The sequence below is a fragment of the Cupressus sempervirens genome, chromosome 10 (assembly GCF_028749045.1).
Source record: "Cupressus sempervirens isolate cs-2001-9-10 chromosome 10, ASM2874904v1, whole genome shotgun sequence".
Lineage (NCBI taxonomy): Eukaryota > Viridiplantae > Streptophyta > Pinopsida > Cupressales > Cupressaceae > Cupressus > Cupressus sempervirens.
Window position 1 is genome coordinate 466,780,932 of NC_143127.1, and position 25,790 is coordinate 466,806,721.

The following is a 25,790-nucleotide window of genomic DNA, read 5'->3' on the forward strand; positions in this document are numbered from 1 at the left end:
AATTTTAGAGTATATTAAAGGTTGTTGCAAGCTCTACATAATGAAAAACAATAATAGATGCATTCTAAGCACAACAAAAGAAAAAAGGTAGTCATTTTTTTTGAGAATTTGTGCAATTATTCATTGCCCTTACAATTTTCTAGGTCCTTTAATGTAAGGCATTTTTTTACACACATAGGAATAACCTATACTCTAGGTGAGAAAAATTATTTGCAACACAATCCTCACTAATGCACTATGGTGAAATATATCAATGAACCAACATTGATATAAAAAAATTGGATTAAACAGTTGAGTGTGAAAACCACAATGCTCTGAAATCCACAAATCCAATTATAATTGCACCAAGTAAACACAAAATATAAGGATTCACAGCTACAATCATGTAGAAAAATTTAGATGCCTAAAAGGTTAGAGTTAATTATATATATGCAATATATGTTTCTTATCAAGCATCTTCTATATAAGACCCACAAATGCTTTCATGCTAAGATAAAAATAGTACCTGCATAACTAAATACAAATTGTTGACATTAAGGTCAATTTGTTTATCAGTGAATTAATGCTTAGTCAAATGGTTACATTGCTATTGAACTCTATAGTTGCTACCAAGCTTATCATTCATCCAGTAGTGTTAACCAAGTGTCTCAGTTGCTACTGAGCTAAATAGAGAATTTTTAGTTCATGTTGAGGCTACACAACATGTACCAAGCATTAGAGATAGTTTGGAGTATAGCCCAAGTGTAGTAGTGTCTACCAATATATTCAATGGAAGTGATGGAGACTCTAGTGTTAATTGAGCTCTGTAGTGTTAACCAAGATCTACAGTGTCTACCAAGCTTGCAGTGTTAACTCAATGAATATAGTGTTGACCGAGTCATGCAGTTTCAGCCAAGTGATTCAACAACTACCGAGTTTCTCATTGCTCGTTGAATCACACAATGTTGACCAAGTTCAAGTTACTTGAAGAGTGACTAGTATAGCCTGAGCTTCAACTTCAACTGAGTGCCAGAGTTTGGTGAGTGTTGATAATGTTTTTCGTGTATCAAAACACCACCGAATTACAACAGTTGGACCAAATTTGTGAATTATAATGAATTTGGTATTGTAGCTGACTCTAGAGGGTAATGAATTAGATTGATATATATGTAATGCATTGTATCATATCCAAAAATGAATGTGAAGAAGATTATGATGTGCATGAGTGCAAATTGAAGAAGGATAAAAGTAGTATAAGGAACAACATAGATTTATCTATTACAACCAGGTGATCATTGCAATACAATCTCATTCAACAAATCAAAGTTGCAGATCAGAGATCAACACTAATTCATCCTAATAGGTGCATTAATCAAATCCTTTAATAGGGTAGACTTAACAGTATTTTGTAAAATCTCTTAACTGAGTTCATACTTCATTGTATGTTTGTAAATCCTTTAACAAGGTGGAGCTCACAGTCCTTATTGCTCCTAATAGGGAAGATCACTAGAAGTGGTCAATTGTAAGCCTTAAAATGTTAACTTTATACTACAGTACTAAAGCTTGTGGGTATCATCCCCACCCCAATTTTACTTTCTAATTGAAAAGTTTATCGGTCACCATATCTTGTGTCAAAGTGTTATGAATGTTTTATTGCTTTCATTCTTTCATGCATACAATTAGATCAGAATAATATATGAAGGATTAATTGGTGAAGTAAGATAAAGTTTTATTAGTTGTTGATTCACCCCTCCCCTCTTAGTAACCTAGCCTACCTTATATTTCCAACAATTGGTCTCAGAGCTACTGGTTCTCAAAAAAGAAGTTTGATAGCTTGAGATAAGATCAAAGGCAATGGAGGTATACAGACTAGATAGGGCTATTGAGAATGGAAAGTTGGATCTAAAATTGGCCATTGGAAAACTTGAGAAATAAAAGGAGCAACACTCTCAATCATTGAAAAGAAGGAAAAATCTTGCAGTACAAATGGATGACAATCTCTACAATGAAGAAGTATTGAAGACTTATGTCTAGAAAGAAATTCAAATGAAGCTAATGTAAGAATCAAAGACCTATTAGAGAAGAATTCCAATCTTCAAGAAGAAGTCAGAAAGATGAAAAGCGGGCAAGAAATCCAATCAATCAGATTATGTGAAGTCATGGAAGAAAAAGGCAAGCCAAAGAAGTGATAGAAGAAAAGGATAATGAAATTCAACAACTATCCCTTTAACAAGCAGACTTTACTAATCAACTCAATGATGCAAAGATACAGAATGAAAGACTACAGAATGATCTCAGCATTGAAAAGCAAACTAATGAGAGAATGATGAAATCTTGAGAAAGTATGAATATATTGAATGAGAAAAGTCATTATAGACACAAAGGCAAGGTTGGATTAGGATATACAAAAGAAGGTGAATCATCTCAGCAAGGAGCTCAAAAGAACAAAAGGCCTACTTGCAATCATTATGGTAAGATAGGTCATACATCAAACAAATGTTGGAGCAATGGTAAAGAAAAATTCAATGGAAAGTGGTACAGTTGCAATGAGCATGGACATAGAGCAAGTGAATGCATAGAGAAACCTAAGTTTGAAGGAAAGTTTCACAATTGCAAGAAACACGGACACAAATCTTCAGAGTGCAAAACCAAGAAGTGGAACCCAGTAGAAAAAATTGTGAAAGCAATATATGGATGACATTACAACACTTGGTGTAGATGTCACTATTGTGGTGAGTTTAGACACATTGGAGCAAGCTATGTGAAACATCACATGAGGAAAAGATATACTAAAAAAAGATGTTTAATTTATACAAAACTTAGACATCTTGCCAAGAACTGTATGAACATGGGAAGAATTAAAGATGAAAATAAAGTCAAAGTTGACAATATCATAAAACAAATGAGGCAACAATGGGTACCAAAATCTCTAGAGAATGCAAGCCAAAATCATGAAGTGGTTGAAACCTAAGTAAATAAGTTGAGTGACACACTAATTTCAACTTAGTTCCCTATGGGGATCATTGGAGTTGTGATTCAGAAGTCATCTAACATTAGTTCCAACTAGCAAGCAGAAAGATCCATATCAACACTCAAAATGCACAAGGATCACCAAGCAAGGCCAGGTTACATATCATTTCATATTACAGACATCGAGTTGGTAACTCTAGTGAGTACCAAGGTTAGACTAAATGGTGGTAATGTTAATGAGTTTTGAAGTTTTTTGAGTTGGTAGTTCCTACTGAGTTAGGAGACCTTACCGAGTTGAAGGTGTCTTCTGAGCATTATTGACCAAACTGAGTGGAGGACAACCTATCATAAAGTAAGTATATGTATAAAGCATTAATGGTGATTGAAAAGAGGAAATTCATTAAAAGGGAAGAAATTGAATGCATTATTTCATCGTGAATTTTTAGAGCACAAAGTGAAGAACAAATTTAAAGTTTCCAAGCAATTTGAGCAATTGTTGTTGAAGAATCTCCCATTTTCAAAACCCTAATAAGTGATGGAATCTTTGAGTATTAAAGTGAAGAAAAAATAAAAAATGTTTCTTCATGGAGTGGATTGCAAGGCTCTTACATTCAATCTAAGTCCAACAATTATAGAGGCATTAGACTCTACTGGTGTACAATCACAAATTTCACCCAAGGTACTCCTTGTCCATGGTATATGTTTGTTCTATCATTGCTTGATTCAAGAACTTGAAACCTTGGAAATAAAAGAAGCATTGAATGAGTTATGTGTTGATGAAATTCTCAAACCCGAGCATAATAATTTGGAAACAAAGGGCTTAACACATATTCTACATATGCTAAAGGACTTTCAAGTCAAATGGATCAGATTTATTCTAAGCAGATTTCATAATGGGTATTTGTGGCTAGATCACCCTATCCTAATAACAAAGAAAATGATACACAAAATCACTGGATTGTCGATGTTGAACAAAGCTAAGACCACTAAAACCCTAGGTCAGGTAGAACTGATAAAGCAGACTCTTGCCGAGTGAGACAGAATAGGCATGAAGTTTAGTGACATGAGAGACATGGAGTTAAGTTTGTAATACATGTAATTTTTCACAAGATATACAACTCTAGCCATATGAACAACATGTCATGTGAGGTTGTTGATCTGGCATACAAGATGGTGAAAAATAACTTATCTTTTGACTTTGTTGAGCTACTATTGATACAATTCAACAAGAATACAGAGAGCATCAGAGCGTCAAAGAACAACTCGTGTAAGTTTGATTCTCTTTTGACATGTCTATTTTTCTTTGTTCAAAAGTTTTTCCCTTCCAAAGGATTTTTTGTATGGAGAAAGGATGTTCTGGTTTTATACCAAATCAATGAGTACATAGTAGAAATGTGTGAAAATTTGAGCAACATTATGGATAATTACTTTGAGTCATTCAAGGAAAATATGCAAAGTAGATTAAGGATACCTAGGAAGCTTCTAGAAGACTATAAGCAAGATATTTGTTTCATGGTTGACTGTGACAAAGTATATATTCAAATAGTCAGACCTAGAGTGGCATGGGTTAAGCCTCTAGATTATGAGGTTAACATTGATGACAATAAGGATATTATTGAAGCTCTACTGAATGAGCCTGTGGATCCTAAAGCCACCTATTTTGGAACCTATGATGTAGAAGATGAAGAGGATGAAGCAAATGAAACTGAATCTAAGAAGGAAGAGCCTCACAAGAAGAAGGGGAAGGTCATTATAACCAAACCTGCTTAGTCCCCCCTACAATATTTACAAGAAGAGCACCCAAATCCAAGAATAAGATAAAGTTAGGTGAAGATGAAGTTGAACATATCATCTTTAAAAGGTTTTCACCTATACTTTAAAAAAAATTTGAAGAAGATGGAAGAAGGATCTGGCATGGCTTATTTTAAGTCTCTTAAATATGAGACTAGAAGTGATGAAGAGAAAAATGCAGATAGAAGATCTCTTGTGACAAAATTGGGCAAATGAAAATACTCACCTTATGAGCTTTCATAGAAAATTTTAGATGAACTTTTGAATGTAGTTAAACCTAGATGGGAAAGTGTAGTGAAGACTACAAATGACATCTGTGAACAAACTTTGAGTCAACTTGTGTCGAGTCTCAATGAAAAAGAGGTGAAGGAATCCTTGAAGTAGAATGAGAAGAAGCTCACTCTCATATTCTATATATGTATGATATTGCTTAAGGATATTGAATCTGTGGTACAGTCTACTTCTACCATATGGAAGAATATCTATGGGTTGCACAAACCCAATGACTTTGTAGTGCATGTTGATGATAAGGATGTTGAAGATGAGGATGCAAAAGAAGAAGTAAAAATAAAGGATGATGAAATAGATGATGTTGATCTTGATGATGAGGAGGAAGGATAGGAAGCCACTAAGGAAAGTATTCTAGAAATATAGAGCATTGAGGAAACTAATGTAGAGAAGATTGTAATATTGGTCATGACTTCATTTCCCCACTTTCCAAACAAACCCTTAGTGCAATCAGGCTCAGAAAAGGCTCCTATTGAGTTGGTTTTGGTTACCACTACTACACCAAGGACCCAACCAATTTCAAGATCTATACTACCAAGTATTTCATTGACTGAAATGTCGAACACTTCATCTATTAAGCAACAAGTTCCTCCATCATCAGGCTTGACCGAGCAACAACAAGGTATTCCTATTGTCAATGTTATTTCTATACTTATTGCAATTCCATCTGCTTCTATAATTATTTCTATTCTGAGTGTATCCGTAGCCAGTGTAATGATAGTTGAGAATTAGTCTCAACCGAGCACTGAAGTTCTTAATAAGGGTAAAGAAATTATTTCTACCATTCTGAAGGTTAAGGGTAAAGAAGAAGAGGAAGCGATGGATCTAGATGAGGAAATTGTTATTCCAAATTGGGAAATCTCTATCCTCACTTAATCAAATGGATACCCTGGATGAACTATTGAAGAAAAGTGCTAACCAACAAAAGCTTAGAGAAAAAAAGAAGAAGAGAAATCAAGTCCTTGAGGACATAAAGAGCATATTCATTGATGCTCTAAGTATTGAAGTTGATAGAAAATAACCTATTTTGGATCAATTAGCTAAAATTGTCCACAAATATAATGAATATTTGAATGGATAGGGAAATTTTCTATAAATATTTGAAAGTAAGTTTGCAAAAAAAGTGTTGGAGCAAGTTGCACTGAAGATTGCAATAGATCAAGTAGAACTATTTAACATTCTTGCTTCAATAGAAATATCTATCAATAATGTTGTCTCATTATTTGTCAAACTAAGTGACACACCTATCTTCACAAAGGAGATCAAGGATAAATTGTCGGAGATAGATGAGGATATGAAGACAAGTACACACCAGTTGTCACTTGATCTAAGTTATAGTTCTACACATTACACAAGGATCAGATATCTGACAAATCTATAGGCAAAATTATTAAGGGAAGAAGCCAAAATCAAGGCCACACTTGTAGAAATATTGGGCATGATTCTTCCAAACATGGATGCATTATAGAAGCACATTACACATGCAAGACCCTCATCCATGATAACAACTTCTCCATAGTTGACCACATGATGGAATTATCGGCAGAATTTTAGATAGCCTTGCATGCAAGTAAGGTATTACAAGAGAATTGGGACAAGACTATGGTACTAATTATAAAGGTATATTCTAATTTCTTGTCACATTTTGGTATTAACTTGTAGATATTATACACCTTTGGCATTTATGTCAATAAGGGGGACAAATAAATATGCTTAATATGCAAAGGGGGAGAAGTAAATATTAGAAGATTATATGTATGGATTGTTAGAGTAAATAATTAATTATTTATTATTTATTCTATTTACTTAAGCTTACTTAAGTTAATGCATTTAGTTAATAGTTTTAGTGATGAATTGTTGACAACACGAGAGTTTGTTCCCTTCTAGCATGTTCCACCTTTATGTGGAAGAGTGCTTAGTTGTCAACCTTATCTTCTACCACTTTCTAGCTTGTTCTACAAGCTTCCTTGAGGCCTTTATATTCGGGCTCTCTCATTGTATTTGCACATCTTATTTTCATTGTAAATACATTTTCTTTGTTTGCAATATTTTCTTTCTCAAATTTGTTTAGGGTTTTTCCAAGCTCCACCTCTTCCTTCTTTGGTTTCCCTTCAACAGGTTATTTGCATGCAAGTGATCTTGGTGAGCTATGGAGTTGGATTTTATCAACTCCTACATGTATCAGAGCCTCCTTGTTGCTTCTTATTCAAAGGATTTTTGAAGTCGCGATTCGAAGACACAAACCCTAGCTTGTTTGTGTATTTTTCTATTTTTCTTCAATCTAGGGGTAGAGCAAATTTTTGGAGCACTTTGGGCCCAAACGAACACTACTATTAGATTTGGAAGGCCTCTTACAATCAGGATTCATATTAAATTTGTTGATTTTGGTGACAAGAGCCCCAAGAGGCAAAAAAAATTTGGTTGAAGGGGTCGTACAAACCTATATGGATGAAATTTGGCAATTTTTTTTTTAAATATTAAAAATGTCATGCCGCCTAGTGGCCACCGCACAGCCAACCCGCTTGGCCACCATTCCTCCCATGCTCAGCTAGGCAACATCCATGCCACTGTAGGGCCACCGTGACCAACGTGCAACCTAGCCACCGCCAACCCTCCACTGTGGCCCAATAGCATCTCTATTCCTGTTACCTCTACCTACTTCCACCGTCTATACCAGTATTTGCTACCCACACTTCACCACTTTACAGCCCCACTAGCTCACCCTATGCATGGACAATTCTTTGCAGACTTGGCACAATTTGGGGGTGCCATGTTGGCATCTTCCATGTGGACCTTGCCAATGCAACATTCTGCCACATGGATGCCACATGGTATTTTTAAAATGTTGTGATAACCCCTAGGCCATCAATTTTAAACTAGTGTTTTGTTGACGTCAGTGTTGCATTAGCACCCCTACAAGGCTCTCTAGGGTCCTTTTTGACCTACTTGTGATTTTTTGGCCATAACTTGAGCATACGAAGGTATTTTTCTAATTCAAAAGAAGCACTGAAAAGCTGGTTCTAAGATGGAGACATTGGTGGAGGTATTTTTAGTTTTTGATGTAGTTTTGTTGCTCATTTTTGTAGTCAAAGTCCAAAGTTATGTTTTTCACTCCGGCAAGCATATCTTTTGCGTCCCATTTCCATTTTTTGAAAACACTATATTTTTGGAAAGTTGGTTTTCTCATCTTTTTAGAAATGTTATCATTTCCTTTAGATTCTACACCATGCTCTTTCTATCATATTTTTGGCATTTTTACTCTATGGTGGATATCTTGGGTGTTCCAGGTCTGATGATCATTTTCATGGCATGGGATCTTTTCTTTTGGGTTGTACTATCTTTTTTTACCTTTCTGATCATTGTAGCTATCATTTGTAAGCATCTTTATGTAAATGCATTAAGATAAAGTGCCACTCTCGCATTTCGAGTTCATGAACGTTGTTTTGAGATAGTTGTACTTGCACTATTTTATAAAGCACCATGGGGGGGAATAGTTATTTTCTATTTTTGTGCCCTCTTCATTTTTTTCCCCATGTAGAGTTGGTGTGACTGTGTCTTTATAGGTGTTTGTACCTCTTCAACTCTCTCGTTGTCCTTGGTTCTATCTGCAGAGGATTTTGGCCCACCTTTTCAGTTGCATGTCATCTCACCTTGTCTGCATTAAGGGGGGTTATTTTGGTGTACTAATGCTTCCTTGGTTTGATGGTTTGATAGTGTGAGCTATGTATTCAGTGGTTGATCCTATATACTAGCTGATTGTAGTGGCTAGCTACCTATGCATTTCAGTGAGATGGATCATCTACCATATAGACATGCTCAATTTGCGCCTTCTTCTTCCATGGAGGTTCTTCAAATTAGAAGTTTCTTTCTGATGACAGAATTTGTGGGTTCTTCATGCTTCAATGATGCTCTTCACGATCACTTCTTGTTCATGTTTTATGGGACATTCCTCTAGTTGGAGGCTTCTTCAATCCTTCACTACATTACCTCTTTTTTTGGGGGGAGGCGGGGGGGGGGGGGCGCCGTGGTGGGTTTCCCATGAGGTTTTCCCTCTTTCTCCATTTTTAGAAGTTGCATTTCTTTGCATTGTACATGGGTACCTAACATGGCCTCATTGTCGAGACCCATTTTGCATTTCATTTTAGTTTTGTGAGCTTAAGGCATTCCCCTAAGTTGCACTTAAGGATTATTTATTATTTATTATTTATTCTATTTACTTAAGCTTACTTACGTTAATGCATTTAGTTAATAGTTGTAGTGATGAGTTGTTGACAACACATGAGTTTGTTCCCTTCTAGCATGTTCTACCTTTCTGTGGAAGAGTGCCTAGTTGTCAACCTTATTTTCTACCACTTTCCAACTTGTTCTACAAACTTCCTTGAGGCCTTTATATTTAGGCTCTCTCATTGTATTTTCACATCTCATTTTCATTGTAAATACATTTTCTTTTTTTGCAATATTTTCTCTCTCAAGTTTGTTTAGGATTTTTCCAAGCTCCACCTCTTCCTTCTTTGGTTTCCCTTCGATAGGTTATTTGCATGGAGGTGATCTTGGCGAGCTATGGAGTTGGATTTTATCAACTCCTACATGGATACTGTATGTATATAAGAGAGAAATATGTATGGGGGAGTAGCATACTATTATGCAGATACATGTACAAATAAGAAGAAAATATCTTTACAAAAGCAATTTTGAAAAATCTGAAAAATAGAGTATTTTAATAAGCTAGAAGTCAAAATTGAGTTGAAGACACAATATGATGATAAAGAAAGTTTTGACTTCTAATTTTGAGTATTCGTATTTTTGGTTTGATAAGTTTTTTTTTTCACTAATGCCAAAGTGGGAGATTGTTGACATTAAGGTCAATTTGTCTATCGGTGACTCAACACTTAGTCAAATGGTTACATTGCTACCGAGCTCTACATTTGCTACCATGCTTATCATTCATCCAACAATGTTAACCAAGTGTCTCAGTTGCTACCAAGCTAAAAAGATAGTTTGTTGTTCATGTCAAGCTACATAGCATCTACCGAGCATCAGAGACAATTTGCAGTATAGCTAGAGCATATAAATGTCTACTAAGCTATTCAGTGGAAGTGATGGAGACTCCACTATTAACCGAGCTTTGTAGTGTTAACCAAGCACCAAAGTGTCTACCAAGCTCATAGTGTAACCTTAGTGAATCTAGTGTTGACCAAGTCATGTGGTGTCAACCGAGTGATTCAATAGCTACCGAGTTTCTTAGTGTTCATCAAGTCACACAGTGTTGATCAAGTTCAAGCTACTTGAAGAATGATTAGTATAGATCAAGATTCAACTTCAATTGAGTGCCAAAGTTTGCTAAGAGTTCATAGTGTTTGTTGTGTATTAGAAAACCATTGAGTTTGTCTTCAGAACCTGAGTTACAACAGTTGAACTGACTTTGTGAATTATGATAAATTTGGTATTGTAGCCGACTCTAGAAGGTAATGAATTAGACTGATATATATGTAATGCATTTTATCATATCCAAAAATGAATGTGAAGAATATTATGATGTGTATGAGTGTGAATTGAAGAAGGATAAAAGTAGTATAAGGGACAACAAAGATTTATCTATCACAACTAGGTGATCATTGTAATACAACAAATCTCATTCAGCAAATTAGAATTGAAAATCAAAGATCAGCCATTGATACATTGTAATAGGTGCATCAGTCAAATCCTTTAATAGGGTAGACTTAACAGTCTTTTTCAAAATCTTTTAACCAAGTGCATACTTCATTGTCTATTTGTAAATCCTTTAACATGGTGGACCTCAAAGTCCTTATTGCTCCTAATAGGGCATATCACTAGAAGTGGTCAATTGTAAGCCTTAACATGTTAACTTTATACTACAGTACTAAAGCTTGTGAGTATCATCCACACCTTATTTTTACTTTCTAATTGGAAGGTTTCTAGGTCACCATATCTTGTGTCAAAGTGTTATGAATGTTTTATTGCTTTCATTCTTTTATGCATGCAATTAGATCATAATAATATATGAAGGATTAATTGGTGAAGTCAGATAAAGTTTTATTGGTTCTTGATTCACCCCTCCCATCTCAGTAACCTAGCCTACCTTATATTTCCAACAACAAATTCCATGTACCTACCCAAGATTACTCTGGCATATCTTGCAAAAATCATGGTGAATTTCAATAAAGAAAAAATAAACTTAGAAAGAACAATGATTTTTTTGCTTCCCGACTAAAGCATGCACAAACCATATTCATCCTTTGTAATCTGCCATTTAAAACACAAAATAACAACTTGTCTATAATGAGCGCTCACCTAAATGCACTTGAACAAGGTAAAAAATAAAGAAATAATTTCATTTAAAAACATTAAATGATATTCCACACTTTGCATAAAATGATATAACAATGAAACTCCTTGTAAATTTTCTAATTTCTCCCAATTAAAATTTTAAAATATTATTTTCTCAATACTAATTTCTAGAAGAACCAATAGAAACATAAATGAAGAGTATTGTTTAAATCTCTTAAATATGTCAAATTTTAAACCTATACAAGATAAAATAGGTTAAAATTTTCTCCAATCTCACTAAACTTATAAATCTAAAACATATACTTTGGCCCCTAAAATATATACAACAAGAGCTTTGAAAGAGCTAGAGTCGCTGCCTTTTGTAGAAAAGAGAAGGTTGATTTATATATATTTGGTTAAAGTGTAGTGATTGAATGTGAAAGAGAAAAATTGAATCTTTGTTGGCATCATTGTTGTGGTCGACAATTGCCAAACTTGAAACTTCCATCTTAATTGATTGAGTGTGAAAGAGAGAACTTGAATCTTCATCATCGCCTCTACTATGGCCTGTAATTCCCAAACTTGAAAAATATATCTTAATTCTAGAAACTTCTAACTTGGCCTCAAAAGAATGATCTGTGGCATGTGTCTGTTAAGGCAAAGCTTAGAGGGCATAGAAAACATAAGAGTTTGGGGGATAGGTAAATTGTAAAGACAATTTACCAAACTCTAGGAGGAGTTTTGGTTTTCCATTGAAAGCTTTATCTTCTAACCGTCTTACCTATTACTCCACAAAGTTTGAAGATACCAACACATTGGTACATGCCCATTTAAATTATACAAAATATAATATAACATAATAGAATAATAATTTATTATATTAAATATTATGTATAGTAATATATTTCTTTAGAAAAAAATATCAAATATTATAATAATAGTTTTAAAAAATATATAAATATAAACTAAAGTTAGTTGCACATAACATAGTAAAAATGAAATTAAAAAAATGATTCATTAATTAATAATCGTAATTGGACTCCGCACCCATTCAATTTTGGATGAAGATAAATTTGGAGGACTTATCCCTAAACTTATAACATGTCCAAGAAAGCATTGTTGTCACTAGAAACACAAAAAGATTAATCAAAAAATTATGTTAATATTATTATTTTTTACTAATTTATAATTATTAATTACAAATATATTTATAAATATTATTAATGTATATGACCTATACTCACTATCAAATCTATATGTATGGCACATATAACGTACTCTTGATCACTCATTGAATAGGAAAATTTTTCTAACATTTAATTTATAAATGAAAAAATTCCCCAACAAATAATCTCTTCAATTATTGCTTTGTTCAAAATATTTCTCATTAGTAAATGGGTTTTTGCTTATTATTTTTTCATGGTCTTAATCCTTGTGAATTCTTCCCTTTTATTTGACCTTCTACCTTAATGTACCAATTCATACCTCTCTTGATTGATTTAATCAAAATATCATATACATGGATCTATCACTATTATTCCTAATATAAATTCCACATTCAAATATTCTTAAGTTTAATTTCATTATTGATTCGACATTCCCAATTTGGTTGAATCATGTAAAATATGATAAAAGAAGTTTTAATGAATATACTTACTAATAAACACCATTGACATTCCATAACAATAAAATTACTTCTTCAATATTCCCCTTTCTTAAAAATATATATCATGGTATTTTATAGAATTCAAACAACTATATACACCATTATTTTAGAAAACTTCTTTGAGACAAAATTGAACATTTCGATCTAATAGTCTCATTTTATCAACATCAATGCATTATATGCTTTAAAACTAAGGATTATTTGTAATATTTCTCAAACTTTCTTTTAAAATCTTTGTCTTGGTGGAATTCCTATTATTCAACACCATAATGTATGACATTACATTAAAAAAGTGACTAATCATTAACCCAAGAGTGTTGGAATTCTTTATAATAATTGAGTTGGGAGGGGGGGGGGCATTGAATCAGTTATCCAAGGTCCAAATGTACAAATAAAACTTTTCACAGCTTAGTGAACCCATATCCATAAAATATATTCATCATGCATGCATCCATTAGATCATACAATCACTTAAACTTGTAGGTTACTGTCAAATCAACTTTGCAGAAATGTAAACATGAAACATAACAGATTCACTGACACATTTGACACAATGATTTTACATGGAAACCTAATTTGGGAAAAACCACCAATAACATGCTACTAATTCTCACTCTTTTGAAGTGATGCCCTATGAAAGGCTAACCCTGTTAAAGGTTACAATGCACACTATTACATGTGACCTAGTTAGAGGATTTCAATCACCCTATTAGGAGTGAGCCTTGTTAGAGGACTTTAGATCATTCACTTGGAATGTGACCCGGTTAAAGGATTTACAAATGATTATTAGTTCAACCTTAATTCAAAGGATTTACCCTAGATTGATACAAAGATTAGAAAGTAATAGTAAGGCTTGATCTGACAACAATTTATAGCTCATTTTGCAGATTACAAATCTTTATTTCAGCCCTCCATTATGCTTGGCATTCACACACTTCAACTTTGATAGCTTGTCCACCCTTCAAGAATTCATACCCTTAAGCCTTCTTGCTTTTCTTGCTAATAGCAGACTCTTTGTCTTCCTTAGGTTCTCGCACATGACAACCTTTTCTTTTGACCAACCATCTCTATAAATAGAAAATTTAGATCTTTTGGCATTCATCCTCTATCGTCCATTTTAGGGTTAGGTAGGATTAAATAGGATTCAATGAATCTACCCATCTTTTCATTTTATTCCCTTCTAGAAACCTCTCCTTCAATCCTCTTTGAATTTTCTTCAAAACGGTTTATGTTGAATTCTGTACCACCAACTCATCAAGCTTATCTTCCACATGGTTCACACAATCCAAGAAATCAAACTTATTGGCTCAAACTCATCGAATTCACGATCTTTCTCATAATGTTGACACTCAACATTAACTTGCTTCTGATGCTTAGCACAAACTATGTTTCTCGACATCCACTATCAAATCACTCGATACGAACTAAAGTTTATTAGTGTTCAACATCAACTAAAATTCACTTAGCTAACATTGTATCACTTGACATACACTAAAATTTGACTTTTCTCGACTCCAACTAAATTTTTGCTCATCTTGCACTAATTTTGCTCGACACTTGCTATCCATTTGGTCAAACTTGGCAGACTCAATTCTTCTCTCTTGTTCTTCTAGACTTTGTCAGTGTATCCATCCTTTGCACCCTTAAGTAGATTATCAATGCACTATAATATCACTATCTTAACTAATCTTTGTACATCATTTTCATATCATAACTCAACCTTTCCTCTAGGTGTTATTGTTACCTCATTTGATCAAATCCTCTTCAACAATCAAACAAATGATAGTACTCAAATCATCTAAGCAATTGTCAACCTTTCCTCTAGGTGTTATTGTTACCTCATTTGATCAAATCCTCTTCAACAATCAAACAAATGATAGTACTCAAATCATCTAAGCAATTGTCTTACTAGAAAGTAGCATGACATCAGTAAAATGATAATGATTGAAACATATTCTCATACTTGTATCGATCTTTTTTCAACAATCTCCCTCTTTGGCATCGATGGCAAATCAAACTTAATCAGCACAACCAACAATAATACCAAAAAGAAAATAATTGCTTGTGTTGAAATCTCTCCCTCTATCAGTAATTTTCATCATCTGTAGGTTACAAAATTTTGCTATGATCAACAAACAATCAACTCATCCTTATGACTCCCTCTTGATCACTTCTTATATCTCCCTCAACATTATCCCCCTCTTACTAGGTAGATGTAATCAACAAGTACACTATCTCCCTTTTGAGTAGATATTTCATGTTTCTTCTATTTGTATATTTTATCTCCCTTTATGCCTCTCTATCTAGATTTCTCCCTCATTTCATCATTGCTCCCTTAGGATTTCTCCCTCTTTGACAAAAATGCCAAAGACTTGTCATCTAAATATGTAGATATGAACATTTTTTAGTTTCTCCCTCTATCACCTAGCTTGTGACTGATTTGTAGCTTCAGCTCTTTGATTACTTTAGGTAGCTCCTAAAGTATGATCCACTACATCAATATGTAACATATGTCAATCATCTTTGTTTTATGCAAGGCACTTTTCATGCTTCTTAAATAACCTTTGATAAGGATATCACCCCTAGTTTACCTCTTAGATACTCATGAGCATCCTTAGGTAATGCTTTTGTGAAGATATCAACTATTTACTCTTTTGTGTTAATGTATTCCATCTTCACCTCTTTATCTTGAACTAACTCTCTCAAGTAATGATACATGATTGTAATGTTCTTAGTCTTTGTGTGCATCATAAGATTTTTTGATATATTTATAGCACTTGTATTATCACAATAAAGTATCATAGGTTCAGTGACTTCCTCCTTCGTACCTTTACGTAACTGTTTGATCCATACAATGTTTATACAATTTACTACAGTAGCAATATATTCAACTTCAATAGTAGATTGAGATATGAAGATTTGTTTCTTGCTAGTCCATGTAACCAACCTTTTTCTTAAGAAAAATTCTCCTCCACTGGTGTTCTTTCTATCATCAATATTTTTAGCCCAATCAACATTAGTATAGGCTCTCAATTCAAATTTCTCATTTTACTTATAGTACAGACCATAGTCTTCTGTGCCTTTCATATATCTCATTATTCTCTTTACAACCATCAAATGATTCTCCCTAGGATTTTTAGAGAATCTTGCAACTATCCCAACAGATAATGCAATATTAGGTCTATTGTGTACTACATAATGTAATTTTACAACCATAGACCTATACAATGTTTGATTCACCTTAGTTGAATCATCATTATTTGATAATTTATGTCCTATCACCAAAGGTGTGTTTATTGGCTTGGAATCTTCCAATCCAAAAATATTTAGTATGTCCTTTACATATTTTGACTGAGTAATGTCTGTACCATATTTCATCCAATGCACTTGTAAACCCACAAAGAACTTGATCTCTCCAAACATAGATATTTCAAATTCTTTCTTCATTTCATTTGCAAAAGCTTTAAATTAAGTATCCTAACCTCCAAATATGATATCATTAAAAAAATCAGATAGTAAAATACCTTTTCCTTTCTTTGTCTTCAAGTATAGATTGTTGTTATCATCAGTCCTCTCAAATTCAATCTTCACAAGATAATTATGAAGCCTTTCATATCATGCTTTCGGTGCTTGCTTCAAACCATATAAAGCTTTGTGTAGTTTATAGACCATGCTCATGTTATTAGCATCAACAAATCCTTCTAGTTGTTCTATATAAACCTCATCTTTCAATATACCATTCAGAAATATAGACTTAACATCCATTTGATAAACTTTGAAACTTTTGTATGCAAAGTAAGCAAGCAGAGTTCGTACTCCTTCCAATCTTGTAATTGAGGCAAATGTTTATCCATAATCTATCCCTTCTTCTTGTGCATATCCTTTACAAACTAATCTTGCCTTGTTTCTTGTGACTTCACCATTTTCATCTAACTTGTTTATGTACACCCACTTGGTGCCAATCACATTTTTATCTTCTAGTTTAGGAACTAGAGTCCATGTCTTATTTTTCTCAATTTGTTCAATCTCTTCTTTCATGGCTTTGCTCCAGTCCATATCTTCTAAGGCATCTTTCATTATTTTAGGTTCATGCATGCTAAGCAAAGATGTATCATTTCTTAATTTGTTTCTTGTCATTGGTCTTGCATCTTTATCTTCAATTATTTGTGTTGTAGGGTGATGTCACATGGCATACTTTGACAATCTTGGTTTTTCTTTATTTTCCTCATTTGGTTTCTTAACTTCCAAATCGCTATGTACATCTCTATTAGGTAGTTCAACATCTCTTTCATGTACACTAATCTCAAAATTAGAATGTGCCTTAACTTCATTTTGTAACTCAACACCTGAATGTAGCTCAGTTCCTAAATGCAACTTGACATTCATAGTATGTGACTCAATAGTCACTAAAACTTGCTATTAATTTGCAACTTGGTTTACAACATCTTCATCAGCAGGCATACCTTCATAAAAATATACAAATGATTTGTATTGCTCTGGTTCCTTCATAGGTTCAACCTCATGTACTTCTATATATTCATCAAATTTCACATTTGCACTTTCCACAACCTTGTTAGTGCTAGTATTTAAACACTTATATGTTTTGCTTCTTATGGAATAGCCAAGGAATATACCTTCTTCACATTTTGTATCTATTTTTCCATCCCCAAAATCTTTGAGAACATAACACTTGCTTCCAAATACCTTTAAATATTTTACGTTGGGTGAGTATCCATACCATAGTTCAAAAAGTGTTGAATGAGTACCTTTATTGACTTCTGCATGGTTCAATGTATAGACAACTATACTTGCAACCTCTCTCTAGTATTTCAAAGAAACATTCTTCTCCGTCATGAGTGTCCTAGCACAGTCCATTACAGATCAATTTATCCTTTCAACAATTCCATTTTGTGGAGGGGTCCTAGGGGAAAATGTCTGTCTTTTGATTCCTCTGTCATTACAAAACATCTCAAACTTATTTTATGTAAATTCTCCTTTGTCAGATCTCAAGCATTTTAGACTTTTACCTATTTCATTCTCAACTTTTGCTAAGTACCACTTAAACATTTGGAAAGCATCATATTTCTATTTCAAAAACATAACTGTCATTATTCTAGAATAATCATCAACAAATAGCATAATTTACTTATCTCCTTTGTAGCTTTGCACTTCAATTGGTCCACACAAGTCAATATGAACAATCTCTAATATTCCTTTAGAGGTACAAGTCTTACTCTTAAAACTTGACTTTGTCATTTTGCCTAACTGACGTTGATTGCACATTATATTGTCAGGTTTCTTCAACTTAGGCAAACCTTTGATTCTTCTCATGTTACTAATACTAACCAAATTATCAAAATTAACATGACATAACCTCTTGTGCTATAGACACACATCGTCAAATTCTACAACTAAACAAATAACATCTTCCATATCAAGGTAGAATAGATTACCTCTAGTTTTATCACCTTTTCCAATTAATTTTCCATCAATATTATATATCTTAGCAATCTTGTTCTCAAAATCAACCTTACAACCTAAACTATTCAATTGTGACACACTTGACAAATTATAGTTAAGTCCTTCAACATAATAAGCAACGTCACATAAAATACTTTTTGTGAGTTTGATAGAACCTTTTCCTTTTATCAAATAGGGTGCATCATTACCAAACCTTACACTATTTCTATCATAATAATTCAAGGTAATGAACTTACTTTTATCTCCAGTCATGCGATGTGAACACCCATTGTTAATGATCCATATGACATTCTTGTTCACACAAGACACTAGTGTAGTTGCCTCATCCTCATCAGAATCATCATTCATTACAACATACACCACTTCATCATCATGATCATGAGATTTATCTTTAGTTTCCTCATCAACAATGTAGCAAGACTTCTTGCCTTTGTCTTTGTAATCCTTGTTGTCTTCATCTCTTCTACTTTTGTACTTGTCTCCACCTTTGTAGTTCCTCTTCTTTGGACATCTAGCAACAATATGACCAACCTCATTGCAATTGAAACACAAGATAGATAACTTACCTTTGAATTTTCATTTATCTCTATGAAATCTCCTTGCTAGTAGTCCTTCAAGTTGTTCTACATCTTCTTCATTTGTATCACTATCACTGGAAACATATTTTACCTTTCTTCTTCTTCTTCTCATTGAGTTCCTTCAATGATAGCTTAGCTTTGAAAGAAGATTCAACATTTTTAGATTTCAAATTATCAAAATTAGATAGCTCAAAAGCAGTGAACCTACTTACTAGAACTCTAGAGTCAGGTTAGAACCTGGTATACATCTCAATTCTTATATTGCAGAAACTCTAATAACATAAATGGGTAGTAGTTTCTCAAAAAATTGCTAAGTACAATCTCATCATATATCTTACCATTAGCTCCTCTTATTGCATTAACAACACCTTTTTTCCTAGAGCAATATTGAGCAATATTCTCACCTTCTTGCATTCTCATATCATCGAACTTACCTCTAAGACTTTCAGATTTGGCTCTTAGAACATTTGTGTTGACATAGTGCAAGGCAAGAGTATCCCCAAAGGAGATGTCGTAGCCTCCAGCTATACAACCATGCAGCAAAAAAATAACAACAAGAAATAATAATGCAAGCTCTGATACCAAATTATAATTCTTTATTTATAAAATAACGGTTACATGCAATGTGTCGGGCTATAAGGCCTTCTTAGTTATGGCTAGATACAAAGCAAGTAATAGTTGTACAAGATCCCTCAAGATCCAATCTAAAAACTAGCTAGTCTAGATCCACACTCTAGTAGAAACCCTTAAGGAAGATCTCAACTTGTGCTCCCAAGCCCACCGAGCAATCTCCTTGTTTTCCAAGCCGCAGCTACTAGCTCTTTTCCAAATTCGCTCTTCCAAGCTCCTCCACTTCTCCACAATGGATGAATAATGACTAAAGACTTCCGAACGACCCCTACTTATACCAATCTAAGCCACAAGTTGGCCTAGAACACAAATTAAATACAAATACATAAATTAAATGCCACAAGTTGGCCAACAACAACAATTAAATGCCCAAAATCAATGTCTTAGTAAAATTGCAATATCTCCTAGCTCTGATGGAGTTAGAACTCATGCTTTGAACCATAAGTAGAAATCTAGGCCCTCTTCAATCCCTAAAATTTGCACCCTCTAACTAATTGTAGAAATTAGTTATATGGCCTGCAACAAGCACCAAATTCCTAAGCAAGGCTGAGCTCCTCCCAGACCATGCTGAGCAACCAAAGACCATGTCGAGTAACCATAGACCATGCCAAGAAACCAGGACCATGTCAAGTAACTAAAGAAAATTCCAAGCTCCAAGACCATGTCAAGCTCCATAGACCATGTTGAGCTTCAAGACCATGCTAAGCTCCTAGTGTATGCTAAGCACCAGTACCTATCAAGCTACACAACAATTAACCAAAATCCCTCCACACATGTAAGATTGCAAGCAGACCTAGGATGCTCCTGCATTATGTTTCTCTTCCATAAATAATGTGAAGAGTATCCTACATTTTCTTTGCATTGTCACAACCCTTGATGTCATAAACTTGACATAACTTAGGGAAGAGGCAATCTCTAGCATTGGTTGGTTGTGTTCTTTCTTCTTTTTCAGATCTTTAGTAGTTAGTACTCCAGCAAGATCAACATACTTTGTTGTGATGGTAGATTATGCATGATCTCCAAGACCTCTAAGGTGTAGCTTCATTAGACTTTTCCATGCAGAGAAGTTATCTCTATTAAGTTTGGGTACCTCTCTTTTTGACATCTTGATCTCTTGCTTCTAGTATCTTCAAACTAGTCCTCTTAAGCAGATGGCTCTGATACCAATTGTTGGAATTTTTTAGAATAACTTGGGGGGTGAATTAGTTGTCCAAGGTCCAAATGTACAAATAAAACTTTTCACAACTTAGTGAACCCATATCCATAAAACATATTCATCGTGCATGCATCCATTATATCATACAATCACTTAAACTTGTAGGCTACCATCAAAGCAACTTTGTAGAAATGTAAGCATGAGACATAATAGATTTAATAACACATTTGACACAATGATTTTACATGGAAACCCAATTTGAGAAAAACCACCAGTAACATGCTACTAATTCTCACTCTTTTGAAGTGATGCCCTATGAAAGGCCAACCCTGTTAAAGGTTACAATGCACACTGTTAAATATGACCTAATTATAGGATTTCAATCACCTTGTTAGGAGTGAGCCTTGTTAAAGGACTTTAGATCATTCATTTGGAATGTCACCTAGTTAAAGAATTTACAAATGACTGTTAGGTCAACCTTAATCCAAAGGATTTACCTTAAACTGATACAATGATTAGAAAGTAACAATAAGGCTTGATCTGATAACAATTTACAACTCACTTTGTAGATTACAGATCTCTACTTCAATCCCCCATTATGCTTGGCTTTCACACTCTTCAACTCTTATAGCTTGTCCAACCTTCAAGCATTCATACCCTTAAGCCTTCTTGCTTTGCTTGCCAATTGTAAACTCTTCTCTTTGGTCACTAAATGAAGCAAAACCTTAGACTTCTTGTCTTCCTTAGGTTCTCATGCATAACAACCTTTGGTTCTAATCAATCATCTCTATAAATAAAAAATTTAGATTTTTTTTGTTCATCATCTATTGTCCATTTTAGGGCTAGGTAGGATTCAACGAATCTACTCATCTTTTCATTTTATTCCCTTTCAAAAACTTCTCCTTTAATCCTCTTTGAATTTTCCTAAAAATGGTTTCTCTTAAATTTTGTGTCACCAACTCATCAAGCTTATCTTCCACACGGTTCGCACAATCCAATAAGTCAAACTTATTGGCTTAGATTCATCAAATTCATGATCTTTCTCATAATGTTGACACTCAACATTAACCTACTTCTGATGCTCCACACAAACTGCATTGCTTGACATCCATTATCAAATCACTTGGCACGAACTAAAGTTTGTTGGTCCTCGACATCAACTAAACTTTACTCGACTAACATTGTATCACTCTGCATACACTAAAACTTGACTTTGCTCAACTCCAACTAATTTTTTTCTTGGCTTGCACTAACTTTACTCGGCACCTACTGTCCACTTGGTCAAGCTTGGCAGACTCAATTCTTCTTTCTTGTTCTTCTAGACTTTGTTAGTGTATCCATCCTTTGCAACCTTAAGTAGATAATCAATGCACTATAATGTCACTATCTTAATTGATTTTTGTACTTCTTTTCCATATCATAACTCAACCTTACCCTCCTAGGTGCTATTATTACCTCATTTGATCAAATCCTCTTCACTAATTAAACAAACGATAGTACTCAAATCATCTAAGCAACTATCTTACCAGCAAGTAGCATGTTTGACATCAGTGATACAACAATGATTGAGACACATTCTCATACTTGTATCAATATATTTTCAACAAATAGCTCATGTGATGTTTAGGAAAGAGGGTATGGGCTAAAACCTTTAAAAAAAATCTTAATTGTCCCCCTGGCAAGAAACATGTGTTTTAGTTCAGGGTTGTAAGGAAAGAGTCCCTACTCCCGAGCAACAATAAATCATTGCCAAAAGTTGAATTTTTGTGTGCAATTAATTATTTATATTCCAAGGATGCCATGCTAACAAGCAATATTTGACACCATTGACTAATAAAATGTCAATAAAAGAAGAAAAGAAACTAGGAAAGTACAAAAATTAGGAAAGTATCTTCATGAGGTCACCAAGCCCATGGTTTCATGATTGTAGAAGCTATAATATCTAAAGAAATCCTCCATAAGAGTAAATGGATTCATTTGCATAGTTCCCAAAAAAATTACAAACATGGAAGATAGAAAAATATTATTTGGTCAAAAGCATAATTGTTTGTAGCCTCCCGAATTTGTTGAGTAGAAAGGGAAGTTGCAAAAGGAATAACACATAGTGAAATGGGGAATTGTATTTTGCATGAGGTCCTTGCAGACAATAAGTAGTGACATCGAAAGAACATGTTGCTTGCTCCATTGTATCATAAGAGACCAGCTAAATCTTGTCTTTACAATTGGGGGTTCTTACTTCAAACATGTATTCCTATGTTTTATCATTTAGACTGAGAGAATGGATCTCAAACAATTGGTAGAATTAAAAGGAGATTGTGTTGCTCAAATGTGACAAGGGTTATAATGTTCTTAGGGCACAATTGATGGTATTTTGTCTAGATATTTTGTGGTTTCAAGGGGTACACATACTATTTATGCATGTATTTTCTTCCAAACCTAGATAAGCATGGGTTGATTAGGCAAGAGGAAGGAAGATTTTTGGGCATGGACGCATGATTGACCTTGTGATAATAAAAAAGGATGGAAAAAGAAGAAGATGAAGAAGCAACAAAGCGTGATCAAGATATTCTTTTGAGAAAGTGCCCTGTTTGATGTTATTATTATTATTATTTTGATTGTTGATTGTTACTAGGGGTTTATAAGAAGTACTACTGAAGATTGGAAAAGCATGCCAGTAGGGCTGTTGATCTCAGATATTTTCATCTTGTGCATGTCGTGTGGTTGCTAGAATGAGGAGGTGCAACAACAACTACCTCTTCTTCCTTCTCTTGAATAACAAAAGATATAGGTTTAACTAGAGCTACTTTGTTCACATGCCCATATTGTTGAAGAATTCAAGGAACTTTCTAGATTTTTTTTTTTTGATATTTTTTTGAATTGAAAAAACAATAATACTCCAAAACAAATTAATACTAACAAATGAGAAAAAAAAATTTCTAGATATTTTATTTTTGATATTTTTTGAAATGAAAAAATAATAATAGTCCTAGAAAATTAATACTAATAAATCAGAAAAGAAATTAATGATTAAAAATCACTTTAAAAATAAATCCATTTTCCAACTTTAAAAATTGAACAATTTCAATTATTAGCCGATAGGCTACTTCTCTATGGATCCTTCCCTGGGAAGTGTCCTATTCAAGCTAGAAAAACAAAGCAGTGGTTCAATTGTTTGAAATCCTATTTTCTGACCGATATAATCTAATTTCTGATGCGACGAAATGTTGACACAAAGGCAATGGGAAAGGGGAAAATATGGGCACCGAGAAGCTGACTAGAGGTCACTAAGGGGTATCTGTCCTCAGCCAGAACAAGTTATTTGGTTCTCTTCCACTGGAGATTTGAAATTTGGTGGATCTTGAATCAACCATCTCCAAACACCACTAATTAGGTTCTCTTACACTAGTAATTGAAAATCTACTACTTCTTGCACCATTAGACATCTCCCACAATTAACTATCAACTTTGTCAAGATGGTAAGTCTTTCAAAATACAATTTTTCATTCAATCGATTCAAAGATCCAATTCTTGCTTTGAAATCTTTCTTCTAAATGTGTACTAAAGCATCATTATCATGAATACTTTTCATTAGTGATAATTTTCATATGTTGAGTGAGAATTACGTAATTCCTCACAATTGACCATGTGTATTTTAGTTTTGGTTTTGAAGTACAGTACCAAATTGATCTTTGTTTCTAGTTGAATGGCTCAGGGTGAGACACTTTCATTTTTCAAAGCCATTACTCTCTGAGAGACTAGGGTTTGAGTCTCAAAAATGTAAGTTATTCTTTTTCACTTATTTTTATCTAGTAGAAGAAGTACTTATATAGGGGTGGTCTTATTGATCCCACATGCATGAGGAGAAAGTAACAAGGGAGAAGAGGGAGTATAAGAAAGAGGAGAGGACATTATTTAAAGCATAGTTACCTAGGTGTGGTCAACCAGTGATCAATAAGGTTGATGGCCTAGGGAGATCACCTTCATTGCACATGGAAGGGGGCTCTACCCAGCATCTCCCACTATGGAGAGTGCACATCATAATTTTTGATAGAGGGGGCTTGCATCTATGTGACCCCCAATCAAATTTAATAAGAAGCTAAAATATGTGTTACATGGAACAATTGCATATAACTTAATTATAGAGCCAATTGTGTCTAACAAGATGAGAAAACTAATTGTTCCAAACGAGATGAGAAATTGATATTGATGATGATGGAAATTCTCTTCAATTAGTTTTGAAAAAATAATTTGAGTTCATCAAATAACCATCTGAATGTGAAACATCATTTTTTTCACTATCAAGTTGCAAGCTTATACTAGTCAAATTTAAATTGATCAGATATCTCGATTACAAATCTTTAGAAATGGAGGAAAAAGAAGTGGGAAATGTCTAAGGATTCACAGATTAAGGAAATGCAAAAATGTTGGTGCCCTTTTTCATTATTCTCTCTCGTCCAATGATGGTGTCATTTATCATGATAAGAATCTCTCCTCCAATGACACGATGCCATTTATTATTTGATTTCATAATCATTTACTTTTATGTCAAAACACTAAAGCATGATTGAAGTAAGGATATTGTATCTGAATCTCCTAACCTAAGTAGGTTGTCTATAGTTTAAACCCTTGGCATAAGATTCAAGTAAATTGAAAGCTCCTCCACATAGTTCTGATATAAAGCTAACACCACTTGTTTTCTCTACTAGCGGTTCTACAAATTGGCCAATAGATGAATTGAAATGGGACATGTCACCATGGAACACACATAATAAATTGACTGTGGATCGACTTCTTATTTTTAGAAGAGTTGGGAGTTAGTAAATTTTTTCAAAAAGGGGTGAATCCGCCATAACGCTTTGATGCCTTCACTACTTGTTAGGACCATATGCCTCAGTATTCGTGCTCTAGGCTCAGAGCCTTATTTCATCTTCTAGATTTATGTGCTTGTCTATGTTGATACATA

At 33.9% G+C, this 25,790-nt stretch overlaps 1 non-coding gene across 1 annotated transcript; it reads left to right on the forward strand.

The window, feature by feature from the left end:
• The first annotated feature begins 24,746 nt into the window (after window positions 1-24,746).
• LOC149534718 (U1 spliceosomal RNA) lies at window positions 24,747-24,906 on the forward strand. Its single transcript, XR_016358253.1, has one exon. It is a non-coding gene; the product is annotated as a U1 spliceosomal RNA (small nuclear RNA).
• The last annotated feature ends 884 nt before the right edge of the window (window positions 24,907-25,790 follow it).